This window comes from Octopus sinensis, linkage group LG7 (assembly GCF_006345805.1).
Source record: "Octopus sinensis linkage group LG7, ASM634580v1, whole genome shotgun sequence".
NCBI classification, from domain to species: domain Eukaryota; kingdom Metazoa; phylum Mollusca; class Cephalopoda; order Octopoda; family Octopodidae; genus Octopus; species Octopus sinensis.
The window spans coordinates 4375403-4390402 of record NC_043003.1 but is presented as its reverse complement, the minus strand read 5'-3'; positions in this window follow the sequence as shown (position 1 = coordinate 4390402).

Below are 15000 nucleotides of genomic sequence, written 5' to 3'. Positions count from 1 at the left end.
AGGTTTTATGACAATTTCCTGCTTCAATAACAGAGAAGATATTTATCAGATTTAACATTCAATAGGTCGTCTAACTATGTGACACGTGAATAAATAGGAACCGAGTGAATGGGGGAGAGAAAAGAAGAACACAAAAGAAACTCACAAAACATCTTTTGACTGGCGAGAGGGATTGTGCGAAGAGAACTATTTAAATATCGTTGGGTTGGTTCGGCTATGAGTGGAGCGGGGTCGTGGTTGTCGTCTGGGTTGCTGTAGAGGGCTGTTAGTTGCTGTTTGTGTCACAGTGGAAGTGAGTTGACTGTTGCGCGTTGGTTGTTGTTGGTGGTGTTGTAGTGAGGGTGTGATTGTTGATGTTTGCGCTGTAGCAGAGGCGCAGTAGCTGTTGTTTGTGTTGTAGTAGAGGTATGGTGGTTGCTGTTTGTATTGTAGTAGAGGAATAGTGGTTGTTGTTTGCGCGGTAGTAGAGGTGTGGTTGTTATTGTTTGTGTTGTAGTAGAGGTATGGTTGTTGCTGTTTGTGTTGTAGTAGAGGTGTGGTGGTTATTGTTTGTGCTGTATTAGAGGTGTGGTGGTCATTGTTTATGTTGTAGTAGAGGTGTGGTGGTTGCTTGTGTTACTGTAGAGATGAGTTGACCGTTGTGTACTGGTTGTTGTTTGTGTTGTAGTAGATGTGTGGTGGTTGTTGTTTATGTTACAGTTGAGATGTGGTCATTGTTTGTGCTGCAGCAGTTGTGTGCTGGTTTTTGTTTGTGTTAAAGTACACAGCAACAACAAGAAGTGAACGAGCTGGGTCTTCATATGGTCACAGAACAGATTAGAAATAGCAACCAAAATGAAGGCGGTGAGCTGGCAGAGTCGTTAGCACGCCGGGCGAAATGCTTAGCCGTATTTCGTCTGCTGTTACGTTCTGAGTTCAAATTCCACCGGGTCGACTTTAACTTTCATTCTTTCGGGGTTGATAAACTAAGTACCAGTTACGCACTGGGTCGATGTAATCGACTTAATCCGTTTGTCTGTCCTTGTTTGTCCCCTCTGTGTTTAGCCCCTTGTGGGTAGTAAAGAAATAGGTGTTTCGTCTGCCGCTACGTTCTGAGTTCAAATTCCGCCGAGGTCGACTTTGCCTTTCATCCCTTCGGGGTCGATTAAATAAGTACCAGTTACGCACGGGGGTTGTTATAATCGACTTAATCCGTTTGTTTGTCCTTGTTTGTCCCCTCTGTGTGTAGCCCCTTGTGGGCAGTAAAGAAATAAAATAAGAAATAGTAACCAAATCTCCGTTAATACGTTTCCTACTATCCAAAAAAAAAAAAGAAAAAGAAAATGTTGTGTTCATTATACGTGTAAAAAAAGAGAGAGGATGGTCACGACTGGATTCATTTTGATCAATGGTCTGTTTAATCTGGTCGAAAAATTTACATAATAGCTTTCATTTATGTAAATTTTGTGAAGTAAGAAACACACACTTGCGTAAGGTGCGCACGCGTACACACAACAAACACACACACACACACACACACACACACACTCACACACACACACACACACACACACACACACACTCACACACACACACACACACACAACAACCACACACACACACAACAAACACACACACACACACAACACACACACACACAAACCACAAACACACCACACACACACACTCACACACACACACACACAACAAACACCCACCACACACACACACTCACACACACAACACAAACCCACACACACAACACACACACACACACACCACACACACACAACAACACACACACACACACACTCACACACACACTCACTCACACACACACACAACACAACACTCACACACACACACACACACACACACACAACACACAACAAACACACACCACACACACACCACACACACACACCACACCACACACACACATACAACACACACATGTCAAGTTATTTGATTGGTCTGACCATTATACGTGCCTGCAGCAGTTTCATCGTCGAAACATCTTTAAATTGACTCCTTTCGAAGACATTTTATGATCGATTTTATTGTTGAACATATTCGACAATAAAATGAATGTGTGGGTATTTGGCTATCGTTGTCTGTGTGGAAGAGTACATGTGTGTCTCTGCATTAGTTTCTGCATGTGCTTGTATACTTGTGTGTGTGTGTGTGTGTGTGTGTGTGTATGCGTGTGTGTGTGTGTGTGTGTGTGATCCAATCGTCGTTTGAATGTCGGATGAAATGACTTGTGTGTTTCGACTCGCCGAGTTCCGAGGTCGAAAGTTAAAATAAAACAAAAACTACTAGACGTAGGCTGCGTGGTACGAAGCTTGCTTACCGACCACATGGTTCCGGGCTCAGTCCTACTGCGTGCACCTCGGGTAATTGGCTATATAGCTTCGGACTGACCAAAACCTTCTGAGTTGGTTTGGTAGACGGAACTGAAAGAAGCCTATCGTGTATATATATATATATATATATATATATATATATATATATTGTGTGTGTGTGTGTGTGTGTGTGGTGTGTGTGTGTTGTGTGTGTGGTGTGTTTGTCTCCCCATCACTTCACAACCGGTGATGGTGTGTTTTCGTCCCTGTAACTTACCGGTTCGGCAAAAGAAGCCGATAGAATAAATACTAGGCTTACAGAGAATAAATCCTGAGATCTATTTGTTCGACGAAAGGCGGTGCTCCAGCATGGCCACAGTCAAATGACTGAAACAAGTAAAAGAATAAAAGAGTATTATGCAAAAGTGTCGTAAGTCCAAAACGTTGCGTTTTCAGAAAACGAAAAAGAAGAAAAGAACGAGGGCATTCGAAAACTGTGACAGGCTTTTAAATTCGTTAGACAAATGTGTTTGTATATATTCGTGTGTTTCACTGGCCTATTGAGAGGAGTGGGGGGGGGGGGCGAGCATTCTTGGCACTTTTCAGGGAGAGGATGTTATTCACAGACCGGAGACATAACCGGAATAACTCTAACAGATTAGACTCCATTAAAGGGACCCTACTAGTAGTAATATCCATGGGAACCTATGACATCAACCAGCAATAAATTAATAAATAAAGACGCAAAAAAGGCGCAGGAGGGGCTGTGTGGTAAGTAGCTTGCTTACCAACCACACGGTTCCGGGTTCAGTCCCACTGCGCGACACCTTGAGCAAGTGTCTTCTGCTATAGCCTCGGGATGACCAAAGCCAGCCTTGTGAGTGGATTTGGTAGACGGAAACTGAAAGAAACTCGTTGTATATATATATACGTGTGTGTATATATATATACAGGAGTGGCTGTGTGGTAAGTAGCTTGCTAACCAACCACATGGTTCCGGGTTCAGTCCCACTGCGTGGCATCTTGGGCAAGTGTCTTCTGCTATAGTCCCGGGCCGACCAAAGCCCTGTGAGTGGATTTGGTAGACGGAAACTGAAAGAAGCCTGTCGTATATATATGTATATATATATATATGTGTGTCTGTGTTTGTCCCCCTAGCATTGCTTGACAACCGATGCTGGTATGCTTACGTCCCCGTCAATTAGCGGTTCGGCAAAAGAGACCGATAGAATAAGTACTGGGCTTACAAAGAATAAGTCCCGGGGTCGATGAACGAAATGCCGCTAAGCATTGAGTCCGCTGTGCTAACGAGTCTGCCATGACGTCGCCTTGTTCGCCGTTCCACCATATTATTACACGGGTTCTATCTACCGCAGTGAACTTACAACATTTTCGTCATCCCGTGCCTAGTTATTTTCATTGAATTCACTGCGCTGTGAAATCGAACCCCACACCTCGTAGCAGTCAAGTAAATCGTATTAACTACACAGCCATCATTGGCACCCCGATCCCAGCCAAATTTCCATTGCGTATTTAAGCGTGCAGAGAAAAGGAGAACGTAATCAAATTTGAAAGAAGTTCAAGATAAGTTTCATAATGAATTTTCAGTTAGTAAAAGCTTCGGTAGCTATAGAAGCGTGTCTTGGTGTTATCATGAGATGAAAGTACCGGGATGTAAGCTATTAGTGTCAGGAAGAAGGCCATTCTCAAAACAACAGCTAATTGTTTAGACATTAGCAACAGAAGATCCGAACAGACAAAATATACGGGTGGCAACTTCACTAAATTCTTTCCAGATTATATGTTTACAATTTGGTTTGTAAAGTGACATCACTTAGAGTCGAAAAAGCATACATAACTACACGCTTATATACACACACACGAGCGCAGACAGACAGACACACACAAAAACACACACACACAAAAACACACACACACATACACGCATACATAAGGAGGTTTACGTATACACACAACACACACACACACACACACACACAAACACACACACACACATACACACATATATGTAAGTATAAATGGATATGTATATATGTATGCATGAATGTTTATGCGTCAATCTATTTGTGTGTGTATATATATATGTGCATGTGTATGTGTATACGTATATATACATATATATGCATATGTATGCATGTCTATGAACATATATGTGTGGGTATATGCGTACATATGCATGCGAATATGTATGTCCATATAAATACGTGCGTATGTGAGTACTTACTGTCTTCTCTATATATCTATCTATCTGTCTGTCTATCTTATCTATCTATCTCATCTATCTATCTATCTATCTATCTATCTATCTATCTTCTATCTATCATCTATCTATCTATCTATCTCTATATCTATCTATATATCTATCTATCTATATCTATCATCTATCTATCTATCTATCTATCTATCTATCTATCTATCTATCTATCTATCTATCATCTATTATCTATCTATCTATCATCTATCTATCTATCTATCTATCTATCTATCTATCTATCTATCTATCTATCTGTATCTATGTCTATATATATATTCACACACACATATATGTTTGTATATATATATAAATACAAAATGGGACAAGAACGCAAAAGATACAAATAGACGATTCAAAAAACACGGACGGGTCATTCGAAGCCTCTAATCTTCAGTCAAGAACCGGATCATCCTCGCAATTTCGGCTGATTAATCTTGAAATTGCTCCAATCTGGCCAGTCCCAAGGAATAACTAAGCTACGAGCATTAGATTTCTTGGAAAAAAGCTTCGAATGTATACGAAACAAGGACAGAAAAACGGACGATGTTACACGAATATAAATACAAAAAAATCCCAAAAAATAATACGAATATAAATACAGATTGGTGCAGAAGTGGATGTGTGGTAAGAACCTTACTTCCCGACCATATTGTTACGGGTTCAGTCCCAATGCTTGGCACTTTGGGCAAATGTCTTCTACTACAGCCTCGGGCCGACCAAATCCTTGTGAGTGGATTTTGTAGACGGAAACGGAAAGAAGCCCGTCGTCGTATATATGTATATACTTGTATTTGTCTTCCGCCATCGCTTGGCAACCGATGTCGGAGTGTTTACGTCCCCGTAACGCACCGGTTCGGCAAAGGTGAGAGTAGAATAAATTTCTAAGGTTACAAAGAATAAGTCCTGAGTTCGATTTCTTTGCCTAAAGGTGGTGCTCCAGCATGGCTGCGGTTAAATGAATGAAACAAATAAAAGAATAATATATATATATATATATACACGTAAATACACGTAGATATGTATATACATTTCTTTATTGCCCACAAGGGGCTAAACATAGAGGGGATAAACAAGGACAGACAAAGGAATTGAGTCGATTATATCGACCCCAGTGCGAAACTGGTACTTTATTTATCGACCCCGAAAGGATGACAGGCAAAGTCGACCTCTACGGAATTTGAACTCACAACGTAACGGCAGACGAAATACCGCTAAGCATTTCGCCCGGCGCGTTAACGTGTCTGCCAGCTCACCGCCCTATATATGTAGATATGTATGTGTATGTGTGTATGTATGACAGTGCCCTGTATTTCATGAGAGTCTTTGTGAAACAGTTTCCTTTGATTAAGAAAGTCACCAAAACCTAACTTAGAAATAAAAGAATGTAAAGGCGTAAACAACGGTTTCTAATTTAACCATTTGTCTGCAATATTTCGTTTATAAAACAGTTGGAGCCTAAGCAGAAGAGAATGGTTACGTTGCTCTGATTTGGTGGTGGTGGTGGCAGTGGGGCGCAATATCAGTGATTACATTAACTAATTAACGACATGCAGTTCTTGTCTGTTGTTCAGTTTCAACAACAACTGTTTAATCAAATGTCTTTGATAATATTCCCAGAGGTAGGAGATAACGTTTGTGTGTGTGCGTGTGTGTTTTTAATAATATATATTATATATATATATATATATATATATAATATATATATATATATATATATTATATATATATATATATATATATATATATACATATATACATATACATATATATATATATATATATATATTATATATATATATATATATATACATATACAACATATATATATATATATATATACATATAAACATATACATATATATATATATATACATATATACATATATACATATACATATTATATATTAATATATAACATATATACATATACATTATATATATATAATATATTATATATTATTTATATATACATATATACATATACATATAGATATATATATAATATATAACTTATATATAGATATGTGTACATATATATACATATGGATATGTTATGTATATATATATATGCATGTTTGTGTGTGTTTGTATATATACATACACATATGTAAGCATACATACAAACATACACATGTATATGTATTCACATACACACACATTCAGGCATAGAATCTGACGCACAAACTTATATTGTCGTCGAGACACGTGTATGTATGTATTCTGCAAGTGCTCCGCCCTTATTGCAGCCCCTATTTGTTCCACGTACTTCTCGAGAGTTTTGCTCACTGTTTCCAGGGCTCCGACAATTATTGGTACTACTGCTACCTTTTTCATCAACCACAATAGCTTATCTTCCCGTATGTTATTATTATTATTATTATTATTATTATTATTATTATTATTATTATCATTATCATTATCATCATCATCATTATTATTATTATTATTATTATTATTATTATTATTATTATTATTATTATTATTATTATTATTATTATTATTACTATTTGTTCTTTAACCGAAGATGCCCTGTGTGTACTGCCCCACCCATCAGGGGTATTTTATTTATTTATTTTTCTGAATTCTTCTTTCATATATATATATATTTTTTTTTTCTAATTTTTGTTTTTGTTATTTTCCCCCTTTGATCAATATAAACCCTACCTTTATTTTTCTCCCTTATATTACATCTTTTGATGTTGCCCTCAATATCTTGGGTCCTTGTGGCCAATAAACGAAATCATTATTATTAAAGCAGTGAGCTGGCAGAATCCCTAGAGTATCAGACGAAAATGCTTGCCGTATTGCATACGGCTCTTTACGTTCTGAGTTCAAATACCACCGCAGACATCTTCGACTTTTATCTTTTCGGGGGTCGACGAAATAAAGTGCTAGTGAAACACCAGGGTAGAGTATAACTGACAAAACCCCTCCCTCTAAGACTGCTTGCTTTGTTCCAATATTTGAAAAAAAGATTATTATTGAATAACATTATGTAGGCGCTATGCGACCTCAAAATCTAAAGGAGCGCAACTTAACATCAATCCTTTTTCCCACTAATATTTCTGCCACCCAACAACCCGTAAATAATTGATTTAATACTAAGTACAAGTCAATCTCGAGCCGAACAAGATAATATTCAAATATCTTGTTGTGGCCAGTGAAATGAAAAGTTGTTTATTTTGAAACCTTCCTCGCCACCGAAATATTGAAAGTATATTTATTAACGCATTTCGATTTTCATTTACATTCACTTCGATGTCTTCTTCACCAAAGTTCCGATTAACTTTCATCTCGTTATTAATCTTGTTTGTCCACAGCTTTCTTGTAACTTTCTTTTGTGCTATTGACTTTTAATGAACGAACTCTTTACAATTTGTTGGAAAACTAATAATTTTTAGCAATTTTCATCAAACGATCGAGATATGTCGGTGGAAAAATAGTTTGCTTTGAAATCTCTTTAACATATCCATTCCTCCGCCATCAATGTTAATAGAAATTACGATCGCAAATAAGCTCTCTCTTCTTTTACTCATTCCCTCTCTTAATCATTAGGTTCTAGTTTATCTTCTCTTTCTTCACCATCAACACCTATATTGTGTAACTAACCTGTTGTTTCTTCTCTTTTCCTTTCTCCATCTCTCCATCGCATTTCACGTACGCACCCCACCCCAGCCCCAACGCACACACGCATCTTATTTAAATTCTCAAGACTTTCACTAAAATTTAACAATGTTCTGAAACAACGGCTACCCCCCCCTTTTCTTCCTCCCTAAACGCCGCTGCACGCTGTGTGGTGCTGTTGTGTTACACCCAATTGTTCCGTTTCATCTACATCACTACAGTACTGTCAAAGATACTTTCACATTGGAACCGTTTCACAGAGATTAACAGAATTCTTCATGAAATATTTTAATCCGTTCTATCTTCTCCTTATTGTGCCGCACCTGTACAACTTAGTCTTCCACTCCACTGCTTCTAATCAATTCATTTTCGTAGACTTCTCATTAACATTCTTTCCTGTTCTTTCTTAAATCATGTCCATGAAATTTAAAGACTTCTTCTTCATCTTCTTATTCCAGAATCTTAAAAGGACAACATCAAATGCTGACAGAACACCCTGCTCCAACTATCTCCCACCGGCTGTAGTATGATATACTTCATTATTTTCTCAGTGTAATCGAAGACTTCTGAAAGAGAAAAAATGAAATTAAATAAAAAAAAAAACCTTTGCTGTGATACAATATTTGAAATATGAAAGAATTTGACTGAAGTGTGGTATGTAAATACTTACGGCATAAGTGTCCGTGTGCGCGTATGTGTCTTTGTGTGTATGTGTGTGAGTATGTGCGTGTGAGTGTTATATAATTTACATGGCTTTCGGGTTTTATAGACCCCGGTTTTAATTCAATGGCATCACCTTTGGTAGTCTTTTAAGTCATGAATTTGGAACCCAGAAACAGAAAGTAGACATTTGAGATTTGTCGAAATGTATGTGTGTGTGTGTGTGTGTGTGTGTTTGTCTATGCATATATGTTTGTGTATGTGTGTTATTTAAAGCATCATACTATAGCCATTTCAAGCAATATAGGTCTTGTCTTTGTATGCGATATATTTCTTGGTATTACAACGTTTCTCAGCCAAAATTGCTTCCACCTAGATCACATCTTCAGAAAGAAGTGTTTTAAAGCGTGCTCTGTATGTCTCTTATATAATTAATGCTTATCATTAATAATATGGAGAATATATTCTGACCTTTGGGATGCTGTGTAAAAATAAGATACGCAGGAATCTGATTACTTTTGATAAGACAATTTGGTTAGTTTTATTAGTAATTGCAAATAGAGATCAAGCGGGATTACTCCCTTCTGATTAACGATCATTCGTGTATATGACCTTCCCGCTAGGGGGAATTAGCTGCGTGTAGTTACAATAGTGTCACATGAGAAATGGTCACTGTGTGATGTTCAATGTCCCTTCCGAAAGGAGCAATCTAGGAGAATTCTGGTTGTCTACGTATACCTCTTCGTAACGGTGTATGGATATATGCATGTTTGCGTGTGTGTTCTTATAAGCGTGAGTGTGTGCGTGTGTGTATTTAATTTGTGTATATCAAAACTGGCGGGTTAGTTCCTGTGTATGTTTCTGATGTGTGTGTGTGTGTGTGTGTGTGTGTGTGTGTGTGTGTGTGTGTGTGTGTGTGTGTGTGTGCTCCTCGACATCTCAACGCCTTGTTTATCACCAAAAGTTATGACTGGTACTTCCCCGCTCCACCTCCACTAGGAACACCTTCTGTCCACCATCGTCCACTCACTCCTCAATATAGCCACCACAATCATCTCATCATCTCCCACCCCCGCAATACATATACTCCCCCCCACCAAATCCATAAGCCCAATCCAACTTGAAACTGTCTCCAACTATCCTTATTCTAAATTTGAAATTGAGTTTTTGCTTCTAATATAGTAAATTTCTTTAAATTTAGGGCGATTTTTAAGATTAATGTTATGGTTCCTGTTTCTGTTTAATTCCAAGTAATTTCTGATGTACGAGTCCTACTGTGACCACCTCATCTGTTTCTCAGACGCAATGTTTGTAGAACAACATTATCCAATCTGTCCTTCATTCGCTTGTTTAAATTAGATTTTATTGCTATTTCAAGTAACTAGAATGACCACCAAGACGGAGATTAATTGCCAGTGTCTACAACATCTGAAATAACTGCAGTTGGCTTAAATGTTGTAATTAAAAAATATTAGGAGTTCATTAATATTATTGTCTAGTTGAGCATACAAGAAAGCCATTACCGAACGTTTCTAGATTATAAGGATCCGTCAGCTGCTATAAGGCCCTCAGTTTGGCAAGGTCGGTATTATGAAACCCGTTAAGTAAAAGCTTCATAAAAGAATATTGACAAGCACTTACACAACACATGCTTTATAGATTCAGAAGATAGCTTCTGGTTTTAAATAGTATATCTAGCATTCTATTTTCTATAATTATTTGTTGATTTTCTTTGATCGACATTACTTTTCTGCCAAATCATGGTATAATTGGTCTTTAAAAATTAAAGCCTTGTCATAAACAAACGAAGCACAACAGGAAGATCTTTTGGTGGCGATTAGATAGAAAATTTTGCAAAGAATGAGGAAAAAGCCAATGCAAATAAACCTTATATAATATTACATAATAGTTCTCATTTTAAATTTGAAAATCTGCGTAAATAATTTAGTCTTTATAAATATTTTATTTCTTCTAAACGGTTCCGAATCAGATTAAGTTACTTAAACGAGCCCCAAGAATTTCTTTTCTTTTCAACTTTTCCAGCAGCTCACTTCCCGATAGATTGTATCTAACTCATGTTTGTTTTCTGACCAAATTTTTATAAAGATCAGATATAACACCGATAGTTAAAGGAAGAATATAAACATACAATACGTCTTTCATTTATTTATTTATTTATTTATTTATTTATTGATGGTTCAAAAGCCGAATTTGAAATTTACATTTGTAAGCAAAACGAAGAAAATGATTTATGATTGAAATCTCGGTTTTAATGGCGGAAATAAACCGCCTTTATGTTTGTATCAATGGTGTCTTTCTTTGGTATTCGCTGCAATTATTGCTTTTCAATCCCACACATGAGATATTTGGCAAAGATTGGAGAGGCGGAGAGACGAAACAGACGCTAAATGAAGGAGCCACATCCTGGCAAATACATAAACATAGAACGAGGAAGTAAGGGAAGCTAGATGGGAATTTAAATGTGATGGGGGGGGGGTAAGAAAAATGTCGTACATACATAAGTACATATATACTTATATACATACGTAGATACATACAATACACACACACGTACACACATACACACATATATTTACACATACATATATATGCATTCATACGTATATATGTGTAGTATATGCATATATATGTATATATATCTATGTATATATATATATATGTGTGTGTGTGTGTGTGTGTGAGTGCGTGTGTGCATGTAATATATGTATGTATTTATATACGAATATGTCAGTGTGTGTGTGTGTGTGCAGTTACAATGATTCGAAAACAATCGCTTAGATGTTTCTTCGCCATAAAACATTTCGAGCTTTTTAAAATTCATTTGTTGTTGTTTTTTTCTATGTCAGTATTTTCTCTGTTTTTATCTTTTACTTATTTCAGTCATTGAACTGCGGCCCTACTGGGGCACCGTCTTCAATAAGTAAATTACTTATTCTATTAGTCTTTTTTGCCGAACCTCTAAGTTACAAGGATATGAATGGAAGACTCCACCTGAGGGCAGGAGTAGCAAGATTATACCTACCTCGAAAAGAAAACGGAAGAGGGTTAATATCATTAAAAGACTGCGTGGAGTTAGCCGGAATAGATATAAACCCCTGTGTAGGTAATAGTGAATTAGGTTTCTTAAGAGCTGCTAGAGTCACAGCAAGACGTAGGTAAACGAAAAACCAAAAGAAATTAAGAACCAGAAAAAAGAATAGAAATTATGTGACTGGCAGGAGAAGGCGTTGGTAGATTCCCAAAGATAGTTGCATGAAATAGTAGTAGTGAGGTATGGTTATAGTTGTAGAAAGGAAAGCTGAAGGAGAGGAGACATTTGGTAGTAGCTGCACATGACCATTCATTAAGGACTAATTGGATAAAAGCCAAGTAGATTGCCAATGTAGATTATGCAAATCAAAAGAGGGAAGCATTACTCATATAGTAAGTGAATGTATCATGATAGTGGAGAAAGGATACAAGAAAAAACATGACAATCTAGGGAGAGCAATCCACTGGGAGCTATGTAGAAAGCTAGGACTTGGACATACTAATAAATGGTGTGAAAATGAACCAAGTAAAGAACTAGAAAGTTTTAAAGAAATATTAGATGTTGTGGGAGAATAGAATAGTGCTAGATAATTGAGAATAGAGAGTGTCAGATAATTGCCTTTACAGTCCCAAAGATGAAAAGATTCATATGTGAAGTATAGAAAAAAATTGCAAAGTACTAGGACCTAGCCATTGAACTGCAGAGACTATGGAAAGTGCGGGTAAAATGTATCCCAGTTGCTATAGGTGCATTGAAATCTACTTCTAAAGATGGATAGAGTAAATAGGCATAAACCCAGTTTAGTACAGCTGCAGAGAACAGTGTTATTAGGGACAGCTGGGATACTTAGCATTAAAGGTTACTTGGCATTAAAGCTGGGATACTTAGCATTAAAGGTTACTTGGCATTAGAGGTTACTTGTAGCCCGATGTTAGGATGTTTTCTTATCCAACAGTCTAATCTGTTGTGCGTATATGAATAATAATGCCGACAAATCGGTGGGTTTTGCAGTTGAACTCCTGGAGAGGCAGGACGATACCATCGGACGGCGTCGTCGCACGCTAGACCAACGGACCAGTTAAACTTCTCGGGGTCTGCTTTCATCCCGACCTCCAGGCTGATAAGAACTGGGATGAGGTGGCGAAAAGGGCGGTCAGTCTTACCCAGAAATGGACTGAGAGGTCGGGCAGAAATGCTTACATCGCTTCCGTTTATCGCCTGGCCGTCGTAACTTGTCACGGTTTCTGCTTGACCAGGCTGGAGTATCTCTTATTTAAATTCTTGTGGAAGAGACGCGTTCCAATGGTCAGGCGGTCGGTCTGTTGCCATCATCCTCTGGGTAGCGGATTAGGTATGCCATGGGTCCTAGAGAGCGGACACGCTCTTAGGTTGCGCCATCCGCAATGATTTCTGGACGGTGAGCGTGTGTGCTCCATTTGTGAGGTCCGTCTTTCCGCAGCTCGTCTCCTTGACAGAGCTGTAGTCCTGGGGAAGAAAAGACCTGGCACCTAGAATGTCGTCAGGCGCTAACACCCCTCTACCAGTCGGGCAATGGGATCGGAGGATGTTCCGCTTTAGAAATTTATACAGGATTAGTGGCGGAGAAGTGGCAAATAAATGAAATCATTACTAATATTATTATTATTATTATTATTATTATTATTATTATTATTATTATTATTATTATTATTATTATTATTATTATTATTATTATTATTATTATTCAGTAGTTTTATTTTTATAGCGTGCTTTCACTTCACTACCGAGCACAGCTCTGTGTGCCTTGGGTATGTGCTGTGATTTGTTGTGATGCTCTGATGGTTATTGTATGGAAAATGTTCTGCGTAGGATGTGTGCAGTGCCTAGTAGTGCAATTTTCTGTATGTTATATGTGTTTGTAAGTCCTGGTGTTTTTGTTATGTATTTGTCTGAATATTTTTTTATCAATCCTAATGCACCTACTATGATAGAATTATTATCATTATTATTATTATTATTATTATTATTATTATTATATTATTATTATTATTATTATTATTATTATTATTAATAGTAGTAGTAGTAGTAGTAGTATTACTTTTAAAACGAGTTTGATTCATACATATATACATACGTACACACACGCACACATACGTATATATCTATGTGTGCGTGCGTGTATATATATATATATATTCTTCCATATGTATGTATGTGTATATATTGTGCCCACATGGGTTTGTATATTTACAAATGTATATACGCATGCCTTTATGCATATGAATATGTATTCATATTGTGTGTCTGTCTGTCTGTCTCTCTCTCTCAGTGTGTAGGCCACAAACAAACAACCCAATGTTTACCCACACAATAATTACTCTATTTAACGCCGCCCATAAAAAACAGTATTTCCTATATTAATAATCACCAGCCAGAAAATTCTATTCGCTAAAACTAGTCACCATAATTAAATCGAAGACAGGTCGAAAACAAAGGCTCCGCATAAAATCGCCCCTACGTAACTAAAATCATTTTAGAATCCACATAAACCTTTAGAAAAATTCGATACACTTAACCAAGATCTATATCCTCATTTTCCCGCCCTTTTCCCAAGGTCACACGAGCGCAGCCTGTATTTTCCCACCAAATGGGACTTTCCTATTCCACCTGCTCGGTGTGCCATTTGTATTGAGCTATTTCAATGCCTATAAGGAAGTTTCAACGACGAAATGTGTGTCAGTCAGCAAAAGACCGTAAAGAAGAAACTCCGAGTAGCGACGCGTGCAAAGACGATCGACTCAGCTTTACTCTTTTACTCTTTTACTCTATTACTTGTTTCAGTCATTTGACTGCGGCCATGCTGGAGCACCGCCTTTAGTCGAGCAAATCGACCCCGGGACTTATTCTTTGTAAGCCCAGTACTTATTCTATCGGTCTGTTTTGCCGAACCGCTAAGTGACGGGGACGTAAACACACCAGCATCGGTTGTCAAGCAATGCTAGGGGGACAAACACAGACACACAAACACATACACACACATACATATATATATATATACATATATATAAAAATATATACGACAGGCT